Source organism: Nothobranchius furzeri, chromosome 7 (assembly GCF_043380555.1).
Source record: "Nothobranchius furzeri strain GRZ-AD chromosome 7, NfurGRZ-RIMD1, whole genome shotgun sequence".
Classification (NCBI taxonomy): domain Eukaryota; kingdom Metazoa; phylum Chordata; class Actinopteri; order Cyprinodontiformes; family Nothobranchiidae; genus Nothobranchius; species Nothobranchius furzeri.
The window spans coordinates 17827162-17840013 of NC_091747.1; positions in this window are offsets into that span (position 1 = coordinate 17827162).

Below are 12852 nucleotides of genomic sequence, written 5' to 3' on the forward strand. Positions count from 1 at the left end.
GTGCCATTTAAAAACCATAAGTGCTAATGACTCCATTCCTTTTTGTGGTTGTAGGGGCTGTTGAATGGAGTATACTAAAACAAACCTGATCTCTCTAGGACATTCAGAAGCCAAGTTATAAGCCCACAAATGTGTAACTGGACTACTTCTTTAAATTGACACCAGATCCGGTGACCTTTGGGACATGGTTTGACCCCCTTAGGAAAGTGCTATCATCATGAAACGTTCAGATCACTTACAACTCAATAGATTCTACCTTCCAGTAACGTTTCAGCCTGATTGGACCTTGTTTTCACACAAATGAACCCAGAATGTTGTGAAATTGTGCTTCGTGCAACATAATTCTGGGTGCCATTTAAAAACCATAAGTGCTAATGACTCCATTCCTTTTAATGGTAATGGGGGCTGTTGACTGGAGTACACTAAAACAAACCTGATCTCTCTAGGACATTCAGAAGCCAAGTTATAATCCCTCAAAGGTGTAATTGGACTATTTCTTTAAAGTGACACCAGGCCCGGTGACCTTTGGGACATGGTTTTACCCCCTATAGGAATGTGTGATCATCTTGAAATGTTCAGATCACTTACAACTCAATAGATTCTACCTTCTTGTAACGTTTCAGCCTGATTGGACCTTGTTTTCACACAAATGGACCCAGAATGATGTGAAATTGTGCTTCGTGCAACATAATTCTGGGTGCCATTTACAAACCATAAGTGCTAATGACTCCATTCCTTTTTGTGGCTGTAGGGGCTGTTTATTGGAGTACACTAAAACAAGCCTGACCTCTCTAGGACATTCAGAAGCCAAGTTATAATCCCACAAAGGTGTAACTGGACTACTTATTTAAAGTGACACCAGGCCCGGTGACCTTTGGGACATGGTTTGACCCCCTATAGGAATGTGCGATCATCATGAAACGTTCAGATCACTTACAACTCAATAGATTCTACCTTCTTGTAATGTTTCAGCCTGATTGGACCTTGTTTTCACACAAATGAACCCAGAATGATGTGAAATTGTGCTTCGTGCAACATAATTCTGGGTGCCATTTAAAAACCATAAGTGCTAATGACTCCATTCCTTTTTGTGGTTGTAGGGGCTGTTGATTGTAGTACTCTGAAACAAACCTGATCACTATAGGACATTCAGAAGCCAAGTTATAAGCCCACAAATGTGTAACTGGACTACTTCTTTAAAGTGACACCAGGCCCTTTGACCTTTGGGACATGATTTGACCCCCTATAGGAATGTGCGATCATCATGAAACGTTCATATCACTTACAAATCAATAGATTCTACCTTCTTGTAACGTTTCAGCCTGACTGGACCTTGTTTTCACACAAATGGACCCAGAATGATGTGAAATTGTGCTTCGTGCAACATAATTCTGGGTGCCATTTACAAACCATAAGTTCTAATGACTCCATTCTTTTTTCTGGTTGTAGGGGCTGTTGATTGGAGTACACTAAAACAAACCTGATCTCTCTAGGAGATTCAGAAGCCAAGTTATAAGCCCACAAATGTGTAACTGGACTACTTATTTAAAGTGACACGAGGCCCGGTGACCTTTGGGACATGGTTTGACCCCCTATAGGAATGTGGGATCATCATGAAACGTTCAGATCACTTAAAACTCAATAGATTCTACCTTCTTGTAACGTTTCAGCCTGATTGGACCTTGTTTTCACCCAAATGGACCCAGAATGATGTGAAATTGTGCTTCGTGCAACATAATTCTGGGTGCCATTTAAAAACCATAAGTGCTAATGACTCCATTCCTTTTTGAGGTAATAGGGGCTGTTAATTTGAGTACTCTAAAACAAACCTGACCTCTCTAGGATATTCAGAAGCCAAGTTATAAGCCCACAAATGTGTAACTGGACTACTTCTTTAAATTGACACCAGATCAGGTGACCTTTGGGACATGGTTTGACACCCTTAGGAAAGTCCTATCATCATGAAACGTTCAGATCACTTACAACTCAATAGATTCTACCTTCCTGTAACGTTTCAGCCTGATTGGACCTTGTTTTCACACAAATGAACCCAGAATGATGTGAAATTGTGCTTCGTGCAACATAATTCTGGGTGCCATTTAAAAACCATAAGTGCTAATGACTCCATTCCTTTTTGTGGTTGTAGGGGCTGTTGATTGGAGTATACTAAAACAAACCTGATCTCTCTAGGACATTCAGAAGCCAAGTTATAAGCCCACAAATGTGTAACTGGACTACTTCTTTAAATTGACACCAGATCCGGTGACCTTTGGGACATGGTTTGACCCCCTTAGGAAAGTGCTATCATCATGAAACGTTCAGATCACTTACAACTCAATAGATTCTACCTTCCAGTAACGTTTCAGCCTGATTGGACCTTGTTTTCACACAAATGAACCCAGAATGTTGTGAAATTGTGCTTCGTGCAACATAATTCTGGGTGCCATTTAAAAACCATAAGTGCTAATGACTCCATTCCTTTTAATGGTAATGGGGGCTGTTGATTGGAGTACACTAAAACAAACCTGATCTCTCTAGGACATTCAGAAGCCAAGTTATAATCCCTCAAAGGTGTAATTGGACTATTTCTTTAAAGTGACACCAGGCCCGGTGACCTTTGGGACATGGTTTTACCCCCTATAGGAATGTGTGATCATCTTGAAATGTTCAGATCACTTACAACTCAATAGATTCTACCTTCTTGTAACGTTTCAGCCTGATTGGACCTTGTTTTCACACAAATGGACCCAGAATGATGTGAAATTGTGCTTCGTGCAACATAATTCTGGGTGCCATTTACAAACCATAAGTGCTAATGACTCCATTCCTTTTTGTGGCTGTAGGGGCTGTTTATTGGAGTACACTAAAACAAGCCTGACCTCTCTAGGACATTCAGAAGCCAAGTTATAATCCCACAAAGGTGTAACTGGACTACTTATTTAAAGTGACACCAGGCCCGGTGACCTTTGGGACATGGTTTGACCCCCTATAGGAATGTGCGATCATCATGAAACGTTCAGATCACTTACAACTCAATAGATTCTACCTTCTTGTAATGTTTCAGCCTGATTGGACCTTGTTTTCACACAAATGAACCCAGAATGATGTGAAATTGTGCTTCGTGCAACATAATTCTGGGTGCCATTTAAAAACCATAAGTGCTAATGACTCCATTCCTTTTTGTGGTTGTAGGGGCTGTTGATTGTAGTACTCTGAAACAAACCTGATCACTCTAGGACATTCAGAAGCCAAGTTATAAGCCCACAAATGTGTAACTGGACTACTTCTTTAAAGTGACACCAGGCCCTTTGACCTTTGGGACATGATTTGACCCCCTATAGGAATGTGTGATCATCATGAAACGTTCATATCACTTACAAATCAATAGATTCTACCTTCTTGTAACGTTTCAGCCTGATTGGACCTTGTTTTCACACAAATGGACCCAGAATGATGTGAAATTGTGCTTCGTGCAACATAATTCTGGGTGCCATTTACAAACCATAAGTTCTAATGACTCCATTCTTTTTTCTGGTTGTAGGGGCTGTTGATTGGAGTACACTAAAACAAACCTGATCTCTCTAGGAGATTCAGAAGCCAAGTTATAAGCCCACAAATGTGTAACTGGACTACTTATTTAAAGTGACACGAGGCCCGGTGACCTTTGGGACATGGTTTGACCCCCTATAGGAATGTGGGATCATCATGAAACGTTCAGATCACTTAAAACTCAATAGATTCTACCTTCTTGTAACGTTTCAGCCTGATTGGACCTTGTTTTCACCCAAATGGACCCAGAATGATGTGAAATTGTGCTTCGTGCAACATAATTCTGGGTGCCATTTAAAAACCATAAGTGCTAATGACTCCATTCCTTTTTGAGGTAATAGGGGCTGTTAATTTGAGTACTCTAAAACAAACCTGACCTCTCTAGGATATTCAGAAGCCAAGTTATAAGCCCACAAATGTGTAACTGGACTACTTCTTTAAATTGACACCAGATCAGGTGACCTTTGGGACATGGTTTGACACCCTTAGGAAAGTCCTATCATCATGAAACGTTCAGATCACTTACAACTCAATAGATTCTACCTTCCTGTAACGTTTCAGCCTGATTGGACCTTGTTTTCACACAAATGAACCCAGAATGATGTGAAATTGTGCTTCGTGCAACATAATTCTGGGTGCCATTTAAAAACCATAAGTGCTAATGACTCCATTCCTTTTTGTGGTTGTAGGGGCTGTTGATTGGAGTATACTAAAACAAACCTGATCTCTCTAGGACATTCAGAAGCCAAGTTATAAGCCCACAAATGTGTAACTGGACTACTTCTTTAAATTGACACCAGATCCGGTGACCTTTGGGACATGGTTTGACCCCCTTAGGAAAGTGCTATCATCATGAAACGTTCAGATCACTTACAACTCAATAGATTCTACCTTCCAGTAACGTTTCAGCCTGATTGGACCTTGTTTTCACACAAATGAACCCAGAATGTTGTGAAATTGTGCTTCGTGCAACATAATTCTGGGTGCCATTTAAAAACCATAAGTGCTAATGACTCCATTCCTTTTAATGGTAATGGGGGCTGTTGATTGGAGTACACTAAAACAAACCTGATCTCTCTAGGACATTCAGAAGCCAAGTTATAATCCCTCAAAGGTGTAATTGGACTATTTCTTTAAAGTGACACCAGGCCCGGTGACCTTTGGGACATGGTTTTACCCCCTATAGGAATGTGTGATCATCTTGAAATGTTCAGATCACTTACAACTCAATAGATTCTACCTTCTTGTAACGTTTCAGCCTGATTGGACCTTGTTTTCACACAAATGGACCCAGAATGATGTGAAATTGTGCTTCGTGCAACATAATTCTGGGTGCCATTTACAAACCATAAGTGCTAATGACTCCATTCCTTTTTGTGGTTGTAGGGGCTGTTGATTGGAGTATACTAAAACAAACCTGATCTCTCTAGGACATTCAGAAACCAAGTTATAAGCCCACAAATGTGTAACTGGACTACTTCTTTAAATTGACACCAGATCCGGTGACCTTTGGGACATGGTTTGACCCGCTTAGGAAAGTTCTATCATCATGAAACGTTCAGATCACTTACAACTCAATAGATTCTACCTTCCTGTAACGTTTCAGCCTGATTGGACCTTATTTTCACACAAATGAACCCAGAATGATGTGAAATTGTGCTTCGTGCAACATCATTCTGAGTGCCATTTACAAACCATAAGTGCTAATGACTCCATTCCTTTTTGTGGTTGTAGGGGCTGTTGATTGGAGTATACTAAAACAAACCTGATCTCTCTAGGACATTCAGAAGCCAAGTTATAAGCCCACAAATGTGTAAACGGACTACTTCTTTAAATTGACACCAGATCCGGTGACCTTTGGGACATGGTTTGACCATGTACTACAATCAACAGCCCCTACAACCACAAAAAGGAATGGAGTCATTAGCACTTATGGTTTTTAAATGGCACAAAGAATTATGTTGCACGAAGCACAATTTCACATCATTCTGGGTTCATTTGTGTGAAAACAAGGTCCAATCAGGCTGAAACATTACAAGAAGGTAGAATCTATTGAGTTGTAAGTGATCTGAACGTTTCATGATGATCGCACATTCCTATAGAGGGTCAAACCATGTCCCAAAGGTCAACGGGCCTGGTGTCACTTTAAAGAAGTAGTCCAGTTACACCTTTGTGGGCTTATAACTTGGCTTCTGAATATCCTAGAGAGGTCAGGTTTAATTTAGAGTACTCCAATTAACAGCCCCCATTACCCCAAAAAGGAATGGAGTCATTAGCACTTATGGGTTGTAAATGGCACCCAGAATTATGTGGCACGAAGCAAAATTTCACATCATTCTGGGTTCATTTGTGTGAAAACAAGGTCCAATCAGACTGAAACGTTACAGGAAGGTAGAATCTATTGAGTTGTAAGTGATCTGAACGTTTCATGATGATAGCACTTTCCTAAGGAGGTAAAACCATGTCCCAAAGGTCACCGGATCGGTGTCAATTTAAAAAAGTAGTCCAGTTACACATTTGTGGGCTTATAACTTGGCTTCTGAATGTCCTAGAGAGATCAGGTTTGTTTTAGTGTACTCCAATCAACAGCCCCTAAAACCACAAAAAGGAATGGAGTCATTAGCACTTATGGTTTTTAAATGGCACCCAGAATTATGTTGCACGAAGCACAATTTCACATCATTCTGGGTTCATTTGTGTGAAAACAAGGTCCAATCAGGCTGAAACGTTACAAGAAGGTAGAATCAATTGAGTTTTAAGTGATATGAACGTTTCATGATGATCGCACATTCATATAGGGGGTCAAACCATGTCCCAAAGGTCACCGGGCCTGGTGTCACTTTAAAGAAGTAGTCCAGTTACACCTTTGTGGGCTTATAACTTGGCTTCTGAATGTCCTAGAGAGATCAGGTTTGTTTTAGTGTACTCCAATCAACAGCCCCCATTACCATTAAAAGGAATGGAGTCATTAGCACTTATGGTTTTTAAATGGCACCCAGAATTATGTTGCACGAAACACAATTTCACAACATTCTGGGTTCATTTGTGTGAAAACAAGGTCCAATCAGGCTGAAACGTTACTGGAAGGTAGAATCTATTGAGTTGTAAGTGATCTGAACGTTTCATGATGATAGCACTTTCCTAAGGGGGTCAAACCATGTCCCAAAGGTCACCGGATCTGGTGTCAATTTAAAGAAGTAGTCCAGTTACACATTTGTGGGCTTATAACTTGGCTTCTGAATGTCCTAGAGAGATCAGGTTTGTTTTAGTATACTCCAATCAACAGCCCCTACAACCACAAAAAGGAATGGAGTCATTAGCACTTATGGTTTTTAAATGGCACCCAGAATTATGTTGCACGAAGCACAATTTCACATCATTCTGGGTTCATTTGTGTGAAAACAAGGTCCAATCAGGCTGAAACGTTACAGGAAGGTAGAATCTATTGAGTTGTAAGTGATCTGAACGTTTCATGATGATAGGACTTTCCTAAGGGTGTCAAACCATGTCCCAAAGGTCACCTGATCTGGTGTCAATTTAAAGAAGTAGTCCAGTTACACATTTGTGGGCTTATAACTTGGCTTCTGAATATCCTAGAGAGGTCAGGTTTGTTTTAGAGTACTCAAATTAACAGCCCCTATTACCTCAAAAAGGAATGGAGTCATTAGCACTTATGGTTTTTAAATGGCACCCAGAATTATGTTGCACGAAGCACAATTTCACATCATTCTGGGTCCATTTGGGTGAAAACAAGGTCCAATCAGGCTGAAACGTTACAAGAAGGTAGAATCTATTGAGTTTTAAGTGATCTGAACGTTTCATGATGATCCCACATTCCTATAGGGGGTCAAACCATGTCCCAAAGGTCACCGGGCCTCGTGTCACTTTAAATAAGTAGTCCAGTTACACATTTGTGGGCTTATAACTTGGCTTCTGAATGTCCTCGAGAGATCAGGTTTGTTTTAGTGTACTCCAATCAACAGCCCCTACAACCACTAAAAGGAATGGAGTCATTATGGTTTGTAAATGGCACCCAGAATTATGTTGCACGAAGCACAATTTCACATCATTCTGGGTCCATTTGGGTGAAAACAAGGTCCAATCAGGCTGAAACGTTACAAGAAGGTAGAATCTATTGAGTTTTAAGTGATCTGAACGATTCATGATGATCGCACATTCCTATAGGGGGTCAAACCATGTCCCAAAGGTCACCGGGCCTCGTGTCACTTTAAATAAGTAGTCCAGTTACACATTTGTGGGCTTATAACTTGGCTTCTGAATGTCCTAGAGAGATCAGGTTTGTTTATAGTGTACTCCAATCAACAGCCCCTACAACCAGAAAAAAGAATGGAGTCATTAGAACTTATGGTTTGTAAATGGCACCCAGAATTTTGTTGCACGAAGCACAATTTCACAACATTCTGGGTCCATTTGTGTGAAAACAAGGTCCAATCAGGCTGAAACGTTACAAGAAGGTAGAATCTATTGATTTGTAAGTGATATGAACGTTTCATGATGATCGCACATTCCTATAGGGGGTCAAATCATGTCTCAAAGGTCAACAGGCCTGGTGTCAATGTAAAGAAGTAGTCCAGTTACACATTTGTGGGCTTATAACTTGGCTTCTGAATGTCCTAGAGTGATCAGGTTTGTTTCAGAGTACTACAATCAACAGCCCCTACAACCACAAAAAGGAATGGAGTCATTAGCACTTATGGTTTTTAAATGGCACAAAGAATTATGTTGCACGAAGCACAATTTCACATCATTCTGGGTTCATTTGTGTGAAAACAAGGTCCAATCAGGCTGAAACATTACAAGAAGGTAGAATCTATTGAGTTGTAAGTGATCTGAACGTTTCATGATGATAGGACTTTCCTAAGGGTGTCAAACCATGTCCCAAAGGTCACCTGATCTGGTGTCAATTTAAAGAAGTAGTCCAGTTACACATTTGTGGGCTTATAACTTGGCTTCTGAATATCCTAGAGAGGTCAGGTTTGTTTTAGAGTACTCAAATTAACAGCCCCTATTACCTCAAAAAGGAATGGAGTCATTAGCACTTATGGTTTTTAAATGGCACCCAGAATTATGTTGCACGAAGCACAATTTCACATCATTCTGGGTCCATTTGGGTGAAAACAAGGTCCAATCAGGCTGAAACGTTACAAGAAGGTAGAATCTATTGAGTTTTAAGTGATCTGAACGTTTCATGATGATCCCACATTCCTATAGGGGGTCAAACCATGTCCCAAAGGTCACCGGGCCTCGTGTCACTTTAAATAAGTAGTCCAGTTACACATTTGTGGGCTTATAACTTGGCTTCTGAATGTCCTCGAGAGATCAGGTTTGTTTTAGTGTACTCCAATCAACAGCCCCTACAACCACTAAAAGGAATGGAGTCATTATGGTTTGTAAATGGCACCCAGAATTATGTTGCACGAAGCACAATTTCACATCATTCTGGGTCCATTTGGGTGAAAACAAGGTCCAATCAGGCTGAAACGTTACAAGAAGGTAGAATCTATTGAGTTTTAAGTGATCTGAACGATTCATGATGATCGCACATTCCTATAGGGGGTCAAACCATGTCCCAAAGGTCACCGGGCCTCGTGTCACTTTAAATAAGTAGTCCAGTTACACATTTGTGGGCTTATAACTTGGCTTCTGAATGTCCTAGAGAGATCAGGTTTGTTTATAGTGTACTCCAATCAACAGCCCCTACAACCAGAAAAAAGAATGGAGTCATTAGAACTTATGGTTTGTAAATGGCACCCAGAATTTTGTTGCACGAAGCACAATTTCACATCATTCTGGGTCCATTTGTGTGAAAACAAGGTCCAATCAGGCTGAAACGTTACAAGAAGGTAGAATCTATTGATTTGTAAGTGATATGAACGTTTCATGATGATCGCACATTCCTATAGGGGGTCAAATCATGTCTCAAAGGTCAACGGGCCTGGTGTCAATGTAAAGAAGTAGTCCAGTTACACATTTGTGGGCTTATAACTTGGCTTCTGAATGTCCTAGAGTGATCAGGTTTGTTTCAGAGTACTACAATCAACAGCCCCTACAACCACAAAAAGGAATGGAGTCATTAGCACTTATGGTTTTTAAATGGCACAAAGAATTATGTTGCACGAAGCACAATTTCACATCATTCTGGGTTCATTTGTGTGAAAACAAGGTCCAATCAGGCTGAAACATTACAAGAAGGTAGAATCTATTGAGTTGTAAGTGATCTGAACGTTTCATGATGATCGCACATTCCTATAGAGGGTCAAACCATGTCCCAAAGGTCACCGGGCCTGGTGTCACTTTAAATAAGTAGTCCAGTTACACCTTTGTGGGATTATAACTTGGCTTCTGAATGTCCTAGAGAGGTCAGGCTTGTTTTAGTGTACTCCAATAAACAGCCCCTACAGCCACAAAAAGGAATGGAGTCATTAGCACTTATGGTTTGTACATGGCGCCCAGAATTATGTTGCACGAAGCACAATTTCACATCATTCTGGGTCCATTTGTGTGAAAACAAGGTCCAATCAGGCTGAAATGTTACAAGAGGGTAGAATCTATTGAGTTGTAAGTGATCTGAACGTTTCATGATGATCGCACATTCCTAAGGGGGTCAAACCATGTCCCAAAGGTCACCGGGCCTGGTGTCACTTTAAAGAAGTAGTCCAGTTACACCTTTGTGGGCTTATAACTTGGCTTCTGAATATCCTAGAGAGGTCAGGTTTAATTTAGAGTACTCCAATTAACAGCCCCCATTACCCCAAAAAGGAATGGAGTCATTAGCACTTATGGTTTTTAAATGGCACCCAGAATTATGTGGCACGAAGCAAAATTTCACATCATTCTGGGTTCATTTGTGTGAAAACAAGGTCCAATCAGACTGAAACGTTACAGGAAGGTAGAATCTATTGAGTTGTAAGTGATCTGAACGTTTCATGATGATAGCACTTTCCTAAGGAGGTAAAACCATGTCCCAAAGGTCACCGGATCGGTGTCAATTTAAAAAAGTAGTCCAGTTACACATTTGTGGGCTTATAACTTGGCTTCTGAATGTCCTAGAGAGATCAGGTTTGTTTTAGTGTACTCCAATCAACAGCCCCTACAACCACAAAAAGGAATGGAGTCATTAGCACTTATGGTTTTTAAATGGCACCCAGAATTATGTTGCACGAAGCACAATTTCACATCATTCTGGGTTCATTTGTGTGAAAACAAGGTCCAATCAGGCTGAAACGTTACAGGAAGGTAGAATCTATTGAGTTGTAAGTGATCTGAACGTTTCATGATGATAGGACTTTCCTAAGGGTGTCAAACCATGTCCCAAAGGTCACCTGATCTGGTGTCAATTTAAAGAAGTAGTCCAGTTACACATTTGTGGGCTTATAACTTGGCTTCTGAATATCCTAGAGAGGTCAGGTTTGTTTTAGAGTACTCAAATTAACAGCCCCTATTACCTCAAAAAGGAATGGAGTCATTAGCACTTATGGTTTTTAAATGGCACCCAGAATTATGTTGCACGAAGCACAATTTCACATCATTCTGGGTCCATTTGGGTGAAAACAAGGTCCAATCAGGCTGAAACGTTACAAGAAGGTAGAATCTATTGAGTTTTAAGTGATCTGAACGATTCATGATGATCGCACATTCCTATAGGGGGTCAAACCATGTCCCAAAGGTCACCGGGCCTCGTGTCACTTTAAATAAGTAGTCCAGTTACACATTTGTGGGCTTATAACTTGGCTTCTGAATGTCCTAGAGAGATCAGGTTTGTTTAGAGTGTACTCCAATCAACAGCCCCTACAACCAGAAAAAAGAATGGAGTCATTAGAACTTATGGTTTGTAAATGGCACCCAGAATTATGTTGCACGAAGCACAATTTCACATCATTCTGGGTCCATTTGTGTGAAAACAAGGTCCAATCAGGCTGAAACGTTACAAGAAGGTAGAATCTATTGATTTGTAAGTGATATGAACGTTTCATGATGATCGCACATTCCTATAGGGGGTCAAATCATGTCTCAAAGGTCAACGGGCCTGGTGTCAATGTAAAGAAGTAGTCCAGTTACACATTTGTGGGCTTATAACTTGGCTTCTGAATGTCCTAGAGTGATCAGGTTTGTTTCAGAGTACTACAATCAACAGCCCCTACAACCACAAAAAGGAATGGAGTCATTAGCACTTATGGTTTTTAAATGGCACAAAGAATTATGTTGCACGAAGCACAATTTCACATCATTCTGGGTTCATTTGTGTGAAAACAAGGTCCAATCAGGCTGAAACATTACAAGAAGGTAGAATCTATTGAGTTGTAAGTGATCTGAACGTTTCATGATGATCGCACATTCCTATAGAGGGTCAAACCATGTCCCAAAGGTCACCGGGCCTGGTGTCACTTTAAATAAGTAGTCCAGTTACACCTTTGTGGGATTATAACTTGGCTTCTGAATGTCCTAGAGAGGTCAGGCTTGTTTTAGTGTACTCCAATAAACAGCCCCTACAGCCACAAAAAGGAATGGAGTCATTAGCACTTATGGTTTGTACATGGTGCCCAGAATTATGTTGCACGAAGCACAATTTCACATCATTCTGGGTCCATTTGTGTGAAAACAAGGTCCAATCAGGCTGAAATGTTACAAGAGGGTAGAATCTATTGAGTTGTAAGTGATCTGAACGTTTCATGATGATCGCACATTCCTAAAGGGGTCAAACCATGTCCCAAAGGTCACCGGGCCTGGTGTCACTTTAAAGAAGTAGTCCAGTTACACCTTTGTGGGCTTATAACTTGGCTTCTGAATATCCTAGAGAGGTCAGGTTTAATTTAGAGTACTCCAATTAACAGCCCCCATTACCCCAAAAAGGAATGGAGTCATTAGCACTTATGGGTTGTAAATGGCACCCAGAATTATGTGGCACGAAGCAAAATTTCACATCATTCTGGGTTCATTTGTGTGAAAACAAGGTCCAATCAGACTGAAACGTTACAGGAAGGTAGAATCTATTGAGTTGTAAGTGATCTGAACGTTTCATGATGATAGCACTTTCCTAAGGAGGTAAAACCATGTCCCAAAGATCACCTGATCGGTGTCAATTTAAAAAAGTAGTCCAGTTACACATTTGTGGGCTTATAACTTGGCTTCTGAATGTCCTAGAGAGATCAGGTTTGTTTTAGTGTACTCCAATCAACAGCCCCTAAAACCACAAAAAGGAATGGAGTCATTAGCACTTATGGTTTTTAAATGGCACCCAGAATTATGTTGCACGAAGCACAATTTCACATCATTCTGGGTTCA